The 12307-nt window shown below is 41.0% G+C and overlaps 1 protein-coding gene across 2 annotated transcripts in view; it reads left to right on the top strand.

The window, feature by feature from the left end:
- LOC106809112 (ribonuclease H2 subunit A-like) overlaps positions 1 to 12307 on the top strand; it is a 29326-nt gene that overhangs the window by 9176 nt on the left and 7843 nt on the right. The window lies entirely within an intron of this gene.

Genomic DNA, 12307 nt, shown 5'->3' with positions numbered 1-12307 from the left:
CTAACAGCCAACTGGACTCGGCTAAGTGCGAATCGCGTTTAGGGAGAGGTGGCATCTTAATGCGAGCGTGAAGCGCGTTAAAATTTATAAGTGCTGATGAAGATAGGTTGTATTTGTACGTTTAAATATTGCACAATATTGAAGTGCCATAGCAAAAATGCTAATTTAAGTTTCAAAGATAACATATTTTTAGTTATTGTACCACACTACAATAGCAGTAGAAATGAGTAGTCCATTTCTGCGCCATAAAACTATCGGATTGTACCATTACCTGAATTGTAGGGTGATTAGTTATTTTTTAGTGTCAAAAAAAAACTACAACAAATATCTAACAGTCATTAAACAAATTACATTTTATTTAGCATATCAAATTTATAATCCATATATTTAACACGGACTTCTGTAGTGAACTTAGATTTACGGCTTTCTTAGTTCTAAACGTGTTAGACCGGAAGGGGTCACACTAGCTGGAAAACGAACATTTTCATGCTATTAGCAATGATTCGTGTACATACATGTAAGAAATGTAAAGTCTGGCAGGTAGTCGTGGATGTGGTCACAAGTGTGGTCATTGAAGGCACCCCAAAATTTGAGCTAGATTAGCTGGAAAGGAAACCCATGAAACCTATTGGAAATGTTCGGCATGGTCCAGGGTCAGGAATGAGACATGCCAGAAATTTTACAGAATTTTTTAGTGGTGGGGCGCATGCGCCAGAGCTAAAAAACCGATACCCCAAAATTGAGCTAGATTAGCTGGAAAGGAAACCTTCTGGCACGCATTGGAAAATGTTCAGCATAGTCCCAGGTATCGTGAATGGCCACTGCCAGAATAATTCAGTGGTGGGTGTATTCGCCAGACGCCCCCAAATACCGAATGCCGAATGGCCTATGCCTGCCATGCACACACTCTGAAGATGCCCCCTTCCCCAAAAAAATCAATACATGGATTTGCTGTGCATTATATGCGGCTAGCTCTACTATAGTACTAGTACAGCTGCATGATAGTTGATAGAGCAAGGAGCAGCTGGGAAATGTGAGTACTGAGTAGTCTACTCTTATTTTTTCACATTTTATTTGTGTATATTCTAAATTAATGTGTTGTCTATAATAGGGTATAATAGGTTATATAATAGGTGATGACCATAAAAGATTTGTAAGGCATAAAACGTCTGCAGACATGACTGTAACTTGTCAAGACTGATAATTACTATTATCTGCTGAGTTAGAGTGTAGTCTAGTAGTAGACAGCACTGGAATCTATACTGTAGTCTATATAGACGACTATTACTAACTATATAGTTAAGAGTATAACTTTTAGATCTTAAGTCTTGTCATGCAAATAACTAGAACTAAAATAACTATATATCAAACGTGAAATCTAAACTTTACTCACAAATCTAAAATAATTAGCCTACTATATGTAATTTTGAGAATGTTAAGTCTATTTGTCTGATTAGCAACGGGGCTGATTATGAATAGGCTACATCTATATTACTACAAAAATATTTAGTACTATTGTAATCAATTATTTTATTAATTTAAATTTTGAATATAATGCATAAATTATTCTATTCTGTCACTTTTGAGTTATTGTCACAGCCAGGAGGATGGATCCATATGAGAACCCAGAAGAGCAATGTTTGGTATTGTCATCAGCCAGGAGGATGGATCCATATGAGAACCCAGAAGAGCAATGTTTGGGAGAGTCTACCGAAGGATCAAGTCTTTCATCCACTGTTGTCAATGAAGAGGTATGTACATGTGTAGTTAAACTTAATTTTGACCTTTTTAAGTACTGAGAAGATACTACTCACCTCTCACTCGCGTTCAAATGTATACTGAGTTAACATACGCAAAATCAAATAATAAAATTAGGAATAAAATAAGCGCATAATAAAATAAGAACAGTTAGTCACTTTTACTGCAAAAAATAGTATCTGCACACTATGGCCAACTATAAAAGACAATCTTTTTCGAGTTTTGGTTCATGACGTAAATGGTAAAAAATACATGTTCAAAGAAATGCACTTGCCGTGCAAGCGGAGCCATATTTCTTGAAGGCATGCAGTTGAATTCTTATTTTTATCTACATTCCAGAACAATAACAATGAGGGTCTTGCAAGCTGCTACATCTGTCACGAGTCCACAGACGAGGACTGCAAGCTGAGAAGGTTTAGTGACAGTACATGGACAACAGTAAAGAATGCTGCTGCCATGCGCAATAATTTGAAGTTAGACAAATACCTTGAGGTCACACAAAATATTTTGTTAAACAGTGATCACGAATCTACTCTCAGCTATCACTCTTCTTGTCATAAGAAGTACACAGCTGTTAAGCGTCCAAGAGAACATGAACCAAATGGTACTGAACCCACCACTAAAAAGGCTTGTATCGAGACAAGACGCTGCAGTGTCCTTCCAAAGTCAGACCAGCAGGGCCTGTTGAAAGGGACTTGTATTTTCTGTGGCAAGAGCCGTAAAAAGAGAAATGGAAAAGAGGAGCCTAGACTGAAGGTAGCGACACTTGACGGCTGTGAGTTACTTTGCCAGCGGGTAAAGTCATCGGAAAATGAACGTATAAAGAGTCTTATTCGGAGTGGTGTGGACCTGATTGCAAAGGAAGCAGAATACCACAAATCATGTCGGGTGCAGTTCTTGAAGGAGACTAATGATAGGTCTACTGAAGGTAGCTTATATCAGTCCTACCACAAGAAGGCATTTGCATCTGTGCTTTCCTACATCCAGAATTAGGTGGTACAAAAGCAACGATCTGTGCTCGTCAGTGATTTACTTGACATGTATAAAGATGAGTATACCAGTCTCGGAGGAGATAGGACAGACGTTCAGGCATACACAGCTCAAAATCTTACCAGGAAGGTAAAAGACTATTTCAAAGAAGAAGTCACAATAAATCTAGCAAATCAGCGGAGAGGCAACTTCATCTATAGTTCCACTCTTCCAAAAGAGGATGCAAAGGCCCACCTCTATGATGATGCTAAACGGGAGGAAGAGAACAATAAGCTAAGGTGGGCTGCTCATCATCTTAGATCCCAGATTATGAAGCTGTCTAAGACAAAGATGCCAAAACCGGCAACTGTCCAAAATCTGAAGGAATGTGCCCCAGAGATACCAGAACAGCTTGACCTGTTCTTCAGAAGTCTCACTGCTGGTGTCACTACCCCAAATTTCACTAGTGCAGTCGGAAAGGATATAGTCGATCGAAAGGTCACTGCAATGGCATCAGATGCCATTTATAATGTATCTCGTGGTACCGTAAAACCATGGAAACATACAGCCGTCGGTCTCGGGTTTGCATCCATTACAGGATCGAAACTGGCCATGCAGATTTTGAACAGAACAGGACACTGTATTAGCTACAGTGAGACCAAAAGTCTCGAGACTGAATTTGCCTATTCAGTTGAGGGCTACGAACGTGACGCTCCAGATGGGATTCGCCTTGATAAAAACTTAGCAACAGCCTGTGTTTGGGATAACAATGATGCGCACGTGGAAACTCTGGACGGGAAAGAAACATTACATGCAACAGTTGGTCACACATATCAGAATGTGTTGCACGATGTCCAACAGACCAGTAGTCAAATAGAGTTTCGAGGAGAAAGAAATCGACGCAAGTTTGAAGGAAATGAGCGGGAGATACCACAATTCAAGAAACCAATCAACAGAGCCCTTTTCCTCAATCCTACCACAGCAGCAACTGCTGATACTCCTGCTGGAGCATCCAGTACAGCTTCTCAATCAACCGCTGAAGAGCTGAATGAATGCAAAATACGACTAAAGGTATTAGATCTGTATTGGTTTTGGAAGCTGAGGGAAGGCAGCACACCACTGCATGCTGGATTCATGAGCAAGTACATCAAGGACCCATTACCACTTCAACGAATTTGCTACATGGACCCAATATCACGATCGCCAACCAACAATGATGTGGTGAAAGAGACGATGATCCGGACCATGAATGTTGCAAAGGAAACGGGCCAAGATTATGCAGTTGTCACCTATGATTTGGCCGTTGCATTGAAAGCCTACTCAATACAAGCAATCGAAACCCCATTGTTTGACAAGCTGTTGATAATGCTGGGCAATTTCCACATCGAGCTGGCTTTCTACGGAGCAGTTGGCACACTTCTAATTGAAAGTGGAATAGAATTCATTCTCACCGAAGCCGACATCTTGGCCGAAGGTTCAGTGATGGGGTTTATCAAGGGGAAGTTCTACAACAGGTGCACGCGGGTCCATGAGCTACTTGCTACCGTCTTGGAGCAGAAGTTGTATGAACGCTTCCTTATGGACATACCTGACGAAGACCATGAGTCCTTCCAGCAAGTGATGTCCACTGTGCCTTTGGACCCAGGACTAGCAGATGAATACCTATCAGATCCAGTCGTCACCCACCACCTGCAGATGTTCGAGGACTACTTCCAGTCGGTTCTCAACGGAAATCTTGGGTCAACAGCTCAGTTCTGGGCCATTTACATCTTTCTAATCAATCGCCTCCACAGAGAGCTGCAGAGATGTGTAAAGATGAATGACGTTGGTGGCTACGTCCAGGTCTTTCCCATGATGCTGACAGTGTACTTTGCCCTGAACAGACCAAACTATGCCAGATGGGGAACACTTTTCCTGCAGAAGTTGAAGAGTGCAGACTCAAAGCTCTATGAAGTACTGGACAAGGGTGCATTTTCCATCAGACGTACAACGAAGAATTACAGCAGATCAGCTGTTGACCTTTCTTTGGAGCAGACTGTAAACCGAGATGCTGCATCTAGAATGAAGGGAATTGTTTCCTTCAGAAATTCTGAGAATGCAATGCGCCGGTGGTCACTGACTATGACCCAGCGAGCTATGGCAGTCACCGAGCTCAGAACATTCGCTGGGCTTGAAGTGGGGGAAAATGCAACAGCTCAATGCCAACCCTCAAGAATCAAAAGGGACAACAGTCAGATGGCAGCACTGAGTGCAAAGATGGATGAATTCTGCAACCCGTTTGCAAATGATGTTCCAACTTCCTTGGTGAATGTTGCAACTGGTCAGGCAGCATCTAAGGCTACTGAAACATATCTAATCAGTACGCTGAGAAGGGGACAGGATGAAAGAGATAAATTTCAGGATGAATGGGATAGCAACAACACTCGATTTCTTCAAACTGTCAAACGCATCCGTGTACAGAACTTTGCTGCTCAGAATGCAAAAAAGAAAGCAAATCTGCCCGCTTCACAGAAAGCTAAGACAAGTGCAGAAAGTCTAAGAGACATGTTCGTACGTATGGTCATCGTTGTTGCAGAGAAGTCAGCATTTGACCTTCGAAAGGTACTCTCCTGTCCAATTACTACATACCCACTGGCGCTTGCACACTGTGATGGAGCGCATGTGAAAACAGACAAATCTGCACTGCTGAAAAAGCTGGAGTCCCTCCAGACAGAGACAGTCACAGAAGCCCAGCTACCAAGGAGTTATGTAGAGGTCTATGATGGAGGACTTCTTCTTCATTCAGTCCTCTCGCACACAAACATGGGAGCATCATATGCATCAATTGCACGCTCCTTGCTGTCAGTAGTATGTTCAGGAAGAGCCAGTGAAGTACATGTTTGTCTTGACAAGTATGTGGAGAACTCCATAAAGGACAGTGAGAGAAAGTTGCGGGGTGCAGTTGATTCACTATATGTAATAACTGGCCCAGAGCAGACAATCAGACAGAGTGGGCAGAAACTTCTCACCAATGGAGCATTCAAGAATGAACTCGCCAAGTTTCTCTTGAAAGAGTGGCGTGCAGATCATTACTGGAACATCTTTGGTGGAAAGACCTTGCTTGCTTCTTACGGTGGCGAATGCTTCAAGTACATCCCCAACGAGCACCATCGTATTACTGTCACCAGCCCAGCACACCTCCAAGGCGACCATGAAGAGGCGGACACATTGATTGCTTTCCACATTGCAAATATCACAGCAGCCACTGTCATGGTGAGGGCATCCGACACCGATGTCTTAGTGATACTGATCGGTACCCTTGGACAGCAATGCCAAGAAGTTCGGTCGATAACCAACATAATCATGGACTGTGGGATGGGAAACAACAGGAGGTACATCAACTTGACCAACATTGCTAACGTCCTTGATGAGCACAATCCTGGACTTAGCAGAGCACTGCCTGGATACCATGCTTTCACTGGATGTGACTTCACGTCGGCCTTTTACAGGTAGGCACAAGATTTGCATATAATTAAACCGTCTCTATTTAAGAACATGGACGCACCCACACAACCAAACCAAATGAGACTTGAAATAGGGAAAAATGTCTGGAGAAATACATTTGCCTATGATCATTGCAGTAGTAGTTAAATTATTTCATTTTGAGTTTGTATTTGATTTTTCAGAAAAGGCAAAACTAAACCCTTCGACCTTCTCTTGAAAGACAACACTGGCTGTTATGTCAGTCTATTCAGCAGTATGGGTGAAGTGCCTGAAAGTGTTGACATTGAAGTCGCATCGCAGTTCGTATGCCACATGTATGCGCAAAGCAAGACTAAAGATGTAAATGAAGCACGGTTTAACAAACTGATGCAAATGACTGGCAAAGTTGATCAGGTAATTATATAGCACGAGAACCCCAACAACCTTGAGTACATTATAAAAATATAGAATAGCACACAACAGCTCTAATCATGCCTTTCATTGACCTTCAGGAGAATCCACTGGCAAACGTCAAGCGGGTTGACTGTGCTTTGCTCCCACCTTCTCGTCAAACCCTAGAGATGAAGGTACGACGTACACAGTATGTCACCGCGTTGTGGACACGTGCCTGGACAGCATCTCCTGGGGACGGCTTATCACCAACCGATTATGGGTGGTCTCTGAAGGACAACCTATTGAAGCCAACATGGTTCGAAGGTCCGGCCGTACCAGAGAGCTTATTTAAAGATGCCAATAACAACCCAGAGGACATGGAGGTTGAAGGTGACATACCATATTCCGAGTTGGAAGTACTGAGCGATTCAGATGGTGAAGCATGGAGTGATGAAGATTCTGATTTGGAGGTGGAAGATGGGGAGTTCTTGTAGAAAACAAATTTTATAGAATGCTATGATCCAAAGTTTGTGTATATGTACAGCTCGCATATTGACATGGCTGAGAACCTTTAATTAGACAACTTGTAATTATATATTTTTTTCATTTTTTCTGGGGGTCTGCAAGGGGTAAACTTAAGAAATCAAATATGATAAATGAAAAAACATGATGGTTTGAACTAAATTTGATAGTTAATTATTAAAATTGATTTCTATCTACTTGAGTTCTGAATGTAAATGAAGAATAAAAAAATGTTTAATTACTGGATTGCTAAATTGGGAGGCAATAATGTGATTTGAAATCGTAAATGTATGCCATATGATGTTTCATTTTATAGAAATAAACCTTGTGATGATGACCTTGTGAGTAATATTTTTAATTTTATTTATTTGCCGTATGGCTTCATGAGAGAAACTGTTTAGATGATTTTTCTTGTCCGCATAATTTTAAACACTTCTTTTTCTTCCTTCGCATTATTAGTCCCACTTAAGCAGCAGTGGACTATACTGTATATATAACCACTATATATATACACTGTATATGAGAAATGAAATTGTTGACAAGAAGTGCTTTATATGAGGGTATAATGTTGTTTCATCAAATCAATATGTTGTACATTCGAGATTTGTTGGAAGATTCTATTCTGCAAATTAACAACATGAAAAGAAAAGGTTGCCAGGCTGCCAGCTAATCTATATAAATAATAAAGGCCCGGGTGGATGCATGTTTGGGGGCGTCTGGTTGGCACACCCCACCACTAAAAAAATCTGGCAATGTCCAATCACGATACCTGAGACTATGCCGAACATTTCCCAATAGGTTTCATGGGGTTTCCTCTCCAGCTAATCTAGCTCAATTTTGGGGGTGGTGGCAGTTGGGGGCGTCTGGCGGTTACACCCACCACTGAATTATTCTGGCAGTGGCCATTCACGATACCTGGGACTATGCTGAACATTTTCCAATTCGTGCCAGAAGGTTTCCTTTCCAGCTAATCTAGCTCAATTTTGGGGTATCGGTTTTTTAGCTCTGGCGCATGCGCACCACCACTAAAAAATTCTGGCAGTGTCCATTCTTGATACCTGGGACCATGCCGATCATTTTTCAATGGGTGCTAGAAGGTTTCCTTTCCAGCTAATCTAGCTCAATTTTGGGGTATCGATAAATATTAATATCAATAATAATAATAATATAATAATAATAGTTTATAATCATAATATGTTCATAGAGGATTTTGCATTAAAGATATTGTCAATGAAATCTTATAAAACGAACCAGACGAGTGTGACACCACAGACTGTTTGTTATCTGCGTGTCTATATAATATGCTATATAATTGCCAAAACCTACCTAATTTGCATAATTTTTTTTAAATATCAAAACCCCGCGCCCTTATTCATTAACATACCAAAAACGAGCAAAATCCGTTGAACCTGAACTGACTAATGGCAATTCCCATTTTTGTCAAAAAATTGCCGTGGCTCGAAAGTATGTCGAATGGCGTGCTCCAAAATAGGACGTTCAATATGGGAGCATAGCGGTAACAGCTATACCCAATTTCAAACATGTGGTTAAACGGTCCTGAGTTATCGTTGACCGTAGCCAAATGTTGACGATGCGGACGGACGTACGACGGACGACAAACCATGGCAATAGCTCAGCTTTACGATGTCAAGGTGAGCTAAAAACTCAATAATATTTACCACACGCGCCCTTTTGTTTTAATTATGCACTTGGTTTGAAGGCGCATTTGTGATTTTGAGAGTCGGCATACGATAAAATGTATTGCTGGTATGATGTGGTAAAATCCATTTTTCTATGCTATAACTGCATAAAATCTTGGTGTTTTTAATGTTGGTGTAATCAGTGATATTTCCGCTGTCAGGTGAGACTATATTCATCTATATTTAGTTTTTCTGAGCAAAAATCTCGCAATAGTAAGTTTAAGCTAGGTTATTGTAGGATATTATTTATTTATTTATAGCTGAGGTATGCCAAGCACACACGTATTTGTGTGTGCGTGTGTATGTGTGTGAACATGCATGCGTGCGTTTGTGTGTGTGTGACATGTTTGTATGCACACATAGCACCTAACTATCAAGAAAGTTTCTAGTTCTACCCAGTGGCAGTGCCAGTGGGCTCAGTGTGCAGGACTATAGGCTATAGCCTAGGCCTACGACTAACGCTCATAGGGTCTATGTCCCCAGGGTTAGGGTATACCGGAACGTACCCTGGTAACTATCTGATATATGGTTAGGGTTGGGGTTAGGAAGTAGGCGTAGGTGACTCCCTAGACTCGTTAATGGAGTAGGCGAGGTACACTCCGGCATATTAGATAGTACCAGGGTACACAGGCACTTGGAACGTCTCAAAAAAAAAAAGGTCAATAAACACAAAATGTATTTACTACCAGTCTTAATGTTTCTCTACTCTATTTCACATATTATTGCCGATAATCACCTGTAAATGCCGGTCAAATGCTCATCTGCAACACACAAGTACACCGCACGCCCGCCCTGTGCACAAACAACATGAATAAAGAGCAGGTAGGAAAGCGTGATCGCAAAATTTGCTCGACGCTCGCTTCATTTCACACGACTACAGAACAGAAACACAACAAACCAGCCTCCATCTTGGTATCTATCTGCAGCTAAATGTTCACTTGTTGAATTATAACTCTGTCCTTTTGTTCTTACCCTACTCCCCCAGAGATATCTCAAGAAATCCTGCAGGAAATGTTTCTCTCCTTAAAAATGTAAAAAGGACGTATCATTCGAAAATCCCTAACGCGCTACTTTCGACGCGATCACTGCAGTCGTGTGTGTGACGTCATGCCGCGCGCGCATTATGCTTGGCTTGGCGGGCCTCGAAACGGAGGCTCGGAGGCAGGCAGCAGCTCATCCCGGCATGCAATGCGCCCCATTACTCGTGTATAAACAGACATCTCGTCCTCTTTACATTTTCACGGAGAGAACATTTCCTGCAGGATTTCACGAGCTATCTCTGGCGGGAGTAGGTAAGAACAAAGGACAGAGTTATAATTTGAACAAGTAAACATTTAGCTACCATATAGATACTAAGATGGAGGCTGTTTTCTTGTCTTTTCGTTCTGTAATCGTGTGAAATGAAGCCGAGCAGGCATCGAATTTGGCAATTTGCCTGCTGACAGCAAGTAGCAACACTCTGACAGCAAGTCTAGAAAACCGAACGCGCGTCGATTTTCTGTCAAAATCATAAGTTATACGGCTAAAAGATAATGATATTGATTAACATATATACAATTATTTCTTTATGGTATCAAATATGAATAAAACCAAGATGGTGCAATTAATATTAAAGTTTTTTGTCAATTTAAAAAATATTTCCATGTATAAAATACAAAAGTCCAGACACAGAGCAGCAGTGAGACACATTGTTAGATTATTTAATCTAACAATTGAAGACTCTGTCATAGAAATATTGATTTAAATTGCACAGTAGTGGGGACTGATTCAGCAGCATACACAGGTTTCTTATTTAAATCGCACAGCGACTTAGTAATCGACAAACATTGAAAACATATGAAGAATATACACAAAATATTAGTAGTAAAATCATACTGAACCGTGGTGATTATTACTATTCCGTGGGATAGGGTGACTGTTTGTACTTGTGTGTATATTTTGTGTATACAAGTATCTGATGCTCGGACGAATATCCACGATATATATGTCCTTTAAGGACGTGGATATTCGTCCGAGCATCGGATACTAGTTCGGTGGCGCTATTCGTCCGAGCATCGGATTACTAGTTCAGTGGCGCTATTCGTCCGAGCATTGTTTGCGGCATCACATGAAAGGTTATACACCATAGATTAATTTTGGTGCTATGACACGTGTATATATATAAGATAGCCGAGTCGGTTCAGAGTTAGTGTTAGTGTTAGGGTTAGGGATAGGTGCAGTGTGACTGTTTGTACTTGCGTGTATATTTGGATGTGCTACGACGACATTTACTTGCCGCCGATACAGACTACCCATTGACGCCAATCAATATGTTCCGGCAGCAAATGCCGCAGTTGGCAGTCGTAAAATTTGATCCCTGAGCGAGCGTCAAGTGAATTTTGTGATCACGCTTTCCTACCTGCTCTCTTATTCATGTTGTTTGTGGACAGGGCGAGCGTACGGTGTACTTGTGTGTTGCAGATGAGCACTTGACCGGCATTTACAGGTGATTATCGCAATAATATGCGAAATAGAGTAGAGAAACAGACTTTGGTAGTAAATAGGGTACATTTTTGTGTTTATTAATATTGACCTTTTTTATTTATTTATTGAGACGTTCCAAGATTGAAGGCTAAGTTAACTGCATGCATGTGGCCTACTTATAGTCAATACCATCGCTGCTGCTATTTAAAATAAGACATGATCATATTAATTAATTAATAAATATTATTAAATAAATGTGACTGCGAAGTTCACGACCGATTTTATCATTTTACCGAGAACTGGTCCGCGGCCTGCTTCGTCAATACGAGCCAGCACATGGTTCATTCTTCGTCAAGCACGGGACAGACGATTTTAAGAGACAATTCTTCGTATTGTCTTTCTCATATTCGGATATGTCATTTCAAACTGCGCTTAGTTATGCGTCAAAAGTACGATAGAGTAACAACTACAAGTGAAAGGATATTCGCCAACATTATCAACATTGGCGCTAAAAAACACTTGACATCACAAAATATACTTATCCGGTTCGCGTGGCACCGTGGCGCTACCTATTTAAAAGCGTCCTTCTGTTGTTGTTATAGCGACTAAACATTGTTGTTGTTTTGTGTTTAGTTATTGTAAAACTGGTGATGCACTACATTAAAATGAGGTAAAATATTATTGTTCGCCATAGCTTTGCCTATAGTGTAGCAAAAATTTATCACTGTGTGACTGGGAGTACGGCATATCTGTTCATTGCACGGAACACGAATAAACCTTACTACTCAGTACAGTAGGTAATGTCTAATGACTAAATCAGTAAATGAGTAATGTAGCCTGTAGGCTGTAGCCGTGTAGGCTGTAGCCTGTAAGCCAGGCTGTACTACTACTACTACTACTACTACTACTACTACTAGTACTACTACTAGTCTCTAGACTAGAGCCTAGACTGGACTGTACTGTAGTGTAGTAATGACATGATTATGGTTTGGTTCAAGCAATCTGTCATTCGTCAATTTGATCAATTTGAATATCTCTCG

The sequence above is a fragment of the Priapulus caudatus genome, unplaced genomic scaffold, assembly GCF_000485595.1.
Source record: "Priapulus caudatus unplaced genomic scaffold, Priapulus_caudatus-5.0.1 Scaffold329, whole genome shotgun sequence".
NCBI lineage: Eukaryota > Metazoa > Priapulida > Priapulimorpha > Priapulimorphida > Priapulidae > Priapulus > Priapulus caudatus.
Note: the sequence above shows the minus strand (reverse complement) of the source record. Positions and strands in the feature narration are given on the sequence as shown.